This window comes from Mercurialis annua, linkage group LG2, assembly GCF_937616625.2.
Source record: "Mercurialis annua linkage group LG2, ddMerAnnu1.2, whole genome shotgun sequence".
Taxonomy (NCBI): Eukaryota; Viridiplantae; Streptophyta; class Magnoliopsida; order Malpighiales; family Euphorbiaceae; genus Mercurialis; species Mercurialis annua.
In genome coordinates this window covers 15,945,957-15,951,596 of record NC_065571.1, presented here as the reverse complement: position 1 = coordinate 15,951,596, position 5,640 = coordinate 15,945,957, and the positions used below count along the sequence as shown (strand labels likewise).

The 5,640-nt window shown below is 30.4% G+C and overlaps 1 long non-coding RNA gene across 1 annotated transcript; it reads right to left on the bottom strand.

Annotated features, from left to right (window-relative positions):
- Nucleotides 1-1,027: 1,027 nt before the first annotated feature.
- LOC126670315 (uncharacterized) lies at nt 1,028-3,573 on the bottom strand. Its single transcript, XR_007638712.1, has 3 exons — nt 3,409-3,573; nt 2,274-2,354; nt 1,028-1,366 (listed from the first exon to the last, which is right to left on the bottom strand). It is a non-coding gene; the product is annotated as an uncharacterized LOC126670315 (long non-coding RNA).
- Nucleotides 3,574-5,640: the final 2,067 nt, after the last annotated feature.

Below are 5,640 nucleotides of genomic sequence, written 5' to 3'. Positions count from 1 at the left end.
ACGATTCTCGAGTATTAAACATAATTGTATAACATTTCTTATGATTTCCTTTAGTCCCGATATGATTTCACTTCTTTTATCGAATTCTAATATCCAATTTTTCTTATTAGAAATTCAAAACCGACCTACTTGAATCTTATTTAATTTAATAATAAAAAATTTCTACGACCTTTGTTGCAGAAAATGCTTATACTACCATTAACATGACACTTGTTAATTGACCTTTTTTATGTCTAATATAGCTAATAAGTCATAATTTTAGTTCCTATACTTTGTTGGAAGTTATATTTAATTATCTAGAGTATTCTTTTTCTAAATAATACTCCTAAACTATAATTTTTATTAACATTTTATCATGAATGAAAAATTTAATTTAATAAAAATTAACTCATATATTAATAATAATATAGTCCAAATTTTACTATTGTAATAATTATAAAAAATCATTTAAGTGGAACTTACCATAATTTTTAAAAATAAAAATTGATGAAATATATGTTTATCTAAAATAATATATTATTTTAAAATAATTATTAGTAAAATATTTTAGGTAGTTGAACTTATAAAAACTTATTTTTAGTTAACTAATTTATAAATTTTTGTTAGTTTCATTTTTTAATTCATTCCATATCGTTTTCATATATGCAACACTGCCGTCTAAAAAAACTAAAATATAGAGAAAGATTATCAATTGGAAATAAATAATCATACTACTGTCCAGTTTGCAATCTTAGAAGTTATAAATTGTGTGGACAAGTTTTATGTAAAATATAGGAACTAAAAATATAACTTTGTAGATATATAAATTGTATTGGAGATGGCTACTCAACAGGTGTCATGTCAATGGTTGTATGAGTTTTCTACAATCAATATTATAGGAAAATTTTATTCTTGTCACGACCCAAAATCGAGGGCCGCGACCGGCGCTAGGGAATGGGAATTATAGTTCCGAAACTCGTAGCAAGCCTGAAATTCACTAAGACTTTTTCTCAATAAACAATCATACAATGACTTTACAAACATAGCATTTAAACAAAGATACATTTATATACAGTGGTAAAACCATAAAACGTGCTCGGACTTATCGTTTCTGTATCATGAACGTATTAGCCCGACATAAACCACTATGTCAAAATTACATCACGGGAATTTACCTCCGTGATAACTATTGTAGCCAGACCTCATATACACAACATACATTAACTATAAACCATATAAAATTTCACTGCTGTAATAGGCCACGACACTTGTCAGACATCATACTACTGCAGCATCTACGGAAATCGGGGTTGTACATAGCCAAAGGAACTTCTGGTTAAAGACGAACTTCTAGCCACGTCTAGAATCTAGGTACCTGAAAAACACACTATTTGGGGGTTATCTATTAAGCTGAGTGAGTTATACTTTACTTACTATATTATCAACATAAGCATCGCATTTAAAACATTTGTTTCAAAACATATATATATATATATATATATATATATATATATATATATATATATATATATACAATCACATTTTCAAACAATTCCAACATATACAATCACAGCGATTGCAAACAATTCACTTAAGACAAGTATTTGATCCGATCGAAACCTTAATCTTAAACTCCTTAACCTCTCCTAATCCATATCATATTCGAATCATATCGTTCGAGTGGCCGGGTCCCGAGATAGTTCGACCGAGTTACCCGCTACCACGTGGCATAGTCCCGAGATAGTTCAACCGAGTTACATCATGCCACTACTTAATCCCAAGTTGTGGGTCCCGAGATAGTTCGACCGAGTTACCCACCAGATACGGGTTCCGAGATAGTTCGACCGAGTTACCTCGTATCTGCCACAATTATAATCCTCCTTTCCGATACCCAAACATATTCCATTTCATAATTATAAATATGATCAACATTTAATGAGCTCATATCAACGTATCTATGTACGAATATCTAGACTTTCATAAACACCAGTGATCACACGGCCTATTGACGCCCAATAGGTAGCTCGTTTCTTCAGATCATATACAAACTCACATTGGCAAATAATTGACAAGTCATAAGCAAAGTAATACAATTCATATATCAAACAAGTCAATCCAATACAATGTAGTTCACTCCATAAACAAACGAATTGAATATAATTCAATCATATACCAACAATCCAAATCAAACAATTCAACTCAAATAACTAATGCGATGCATTTAATAATAATAATATATAGTATATATAAAATAGTTTGTAATACGATAATAAGAGTGAGTAAAATATACTCACCGCTTGCTATCCATAATCTTCGATAATAGCTAGATGTCGCGTTCTTTAAGTTCCAGGTTCCATTGGTACGCCTCGCCAAGTCTACACAAATTCGATAATATCTCAAATTAATTACAATCTAACTATAATTAATTAATCCAAAACTAGGTTTCTAGCCAACTTCGGCAATTGAAACCGTTTACTTAAAGCAGTCAGACCCCTAAATAAAATTGACATTCTTAAAGCTCAGAACGTCGCCTACAACTTTCATTTAGGTCTCGGACTGAGATTAGCACCCGAAAGTTTCGGAATTTGGCCCCGAAGTTAATAACTTAGGGCTATCCTAAATTTCAGAACTACTATGCACGACATAATATTCTGATTTATTTGAGCCATTTAGAGGCCGAAATAGCAGAAATTTATACTTAGACATTTATAGAAGACATCCTGAAGTTTTCGTAACAACAAACGAAACTTAATTTGGAGCTATATAACTCGAGATATTGCCCTTGCAATATGGCTGTCTTGCAGCGCGATAATTCCAGCAATATCGTCAAATTCTCAAGTTATCGCTTTAACGTTTCGGTCGATTAAAACAGCCTATATACTCAACATTATACCATTTACTTCAGCCTCTAATCACGCCATTATCATCAACTTAAACTCGTTAAAATATTAGTTCAAAGTTGGATTCAAAGCGGTTTTCACGTTACGCTCGCAACTAGTTACGTAACGCTTAACATTTTACGTCAAATTCAATGCGATTAACCACCAACGGAGGGTGGAATCAGCCCCATTTCTCTTCCACATGGCCTCCCCTGCTTTGGGCAGGAGAGGGGCTGCTCTAGGCATGGTGCAACGCACCATGGCTGCAACAACGACGCCCCACCGTGCGAAGCACGGTGGTTCAAGTCCGCCGGCCTCCAAGGCCTCCAATAGACACCATCATCAACCATACTAATTTCCATCAAACCCTAGAATCAAATACCCCAAACACAACTCTCATATGCTCACTCAAACCACCCTTCAATTCAACTTAAATCAATTAATAACATGCCAAATACATCAATTCTATCATTAAAACTCATCATCAACATCAAGCTCACTAAAACAGAAATTTACAGCCAAAACCCTAATCAATATCTGAGATTTTTACCTTGATTTGATGATCTCAATCAGTAGGTATCATTTTCCTATTTCCGTAGCCGCGAGAAGCAATCGATTTGGAGTTGAATTGAGGAAGTTATGCCACTTTGAAATTTTTACATGAAAGTTCTTCAAAGGAAGAAGATGATGGCCGAATTTTTCTCCTTGAGCTGAGATTATGTGTTGGATGCTATGAAAATTCACTCCACTAAGTATATATATTTATGGCAAAGGTTACAATTGACCCATGAAGTTGCCACCTCTTAAAGTTTGACTTTCAAACTTTTCTTACGTCCAATTTAGTGCGTCAATCGCTTAATCATTCGGACTTAACAAATTTCATATTATTTATTTTCAAATAAATAATATCACCTTAATATCTCATTTTTCTATTTCCGATAGTTTATTTTAGCAATTTTCGGCTAAAACGCTCAAATTCCATTTTGAGCTAAAAATGCACTTTTTCCAACTTTTTCGTCCAATTCTTATTTTAATAATTATCGATAACCAATATATCGATATTATTTTTATAAATACTAATTCCCATCAATAATCTATATAATTTATATTTTCCGGAAATTAAACGCTTATTTTCCAATTTTCGAGTTTAAGTGCACTTTATCCACTTTTCCATACTTTTCTTTTTAAGTTTAATTCCATTTCCTTTATGGAATTCTTGATATTGAGATTTTCATATTAAAATCTCAATATCGACCTACTCGAGTTCTCTTTTATTTAATTATTTCCCGATAATTCCCTTTTTGGCCGTTTTAACAGTTTAAATTTAGACACGCTGCCTACTTTGGCAACGTCTAACATACGGGTATTAGAATTCTTTATTTAATTACTCTGATAATCTTTTGTTCTTGATGCTCCAGTCGTTCAAAACGACAAACATTGCCCACTTTAGCAACGTCAAACATACGGTATAGTAGAGGTTGTTTTGACGAACTCCATGAAAAACAAAATTTGTCTCAATATGCCATTTGTGACAGATTTTGATTCTAACGTGATAAATTCTTATATTACAACAAGTCAAATTTTTTATAGTGAATATATGATAACAGCAATTTTTTAACAAAAATTTTTGTCACAAAATATATTATTACCTTTTATAGTAATAAAAATATTCGACAAAATATTAATTTATCATAATATCATTTGAGTTTATTTAATTGCTGCAAAAAAACAATTGTCAAGATATTTTTAGATATTATGATAGAATTTATTTTATTATCATAATTATAATTTTAAGAGTTAATGTCAATAAAATACCAAATGTCTACGGATTTTATCAGTTATAACCAAGTCTTTTAAAATCGGCAAGTTTAGCCCATTTCATGATATTTGAAAACTTTTCTAGCCATTTGCAAAAAAAAATCAAATGAATTGTCATTTATGAATGGACTAAACTAGCTGATTTTGATTGATTTCGCTAGAAAAACTTTCAAATATCTCCTATCACTCAAAACCGACTATTTTAGCCCATTCCCAAATGATAAAAAAAATCGGTTTGATTCACGAATGATTAGAAAAGATTTCAAATATCCCCAGGCTAAAGTAAAAAAAATTGAAAGTTTTGGTTATAATTGATAAAACTCGCAAACGTTTGTTATTTTATTGGAATTAACACTATAAATAATGAGAAAAATATATGTTCTGGCAAAATACTTTATCACAAAAACATAATTACTTTTTATAGTGACAAAAATATCTGACAAACTATTAATTTATCATAATATCTGTTAATTTTTTCATGTATATTCTCTATAATAAAATAAACTTTGCCTAATTAACTATCATTTTAATTATAATTTGATAGTTTATACTTAAATATAATTCATAATGATATAAATAATTAATAATTAATAATTAAACATAAATATAATTATACAAATTCATAATAAATATAACAATTATATTATTTGATGTGACGTATACAACACGTAAAGCGATATAGTAATAAAAAAATAGTCGAATCTATAAATAAGTAAATATGGTGCATAATTTGTCAATCTTGAAAACTTCATAAATTGAGCTAGACACATCCGAATGATTTAATTGTCGATGTTTTAGAAAGTTGAAGATGTCTACTATAATACATATGAAGAACGCTTTTTCATTTTTATTCTTTAAGTATGAAGAAATTATCAGTTCAAGAATAATGATCAATTTTATAATTTTATTTGTTCTTTTGCCTAATTGCTCGCCTATTGACCCTTTGAATACAATTGTTCTACAA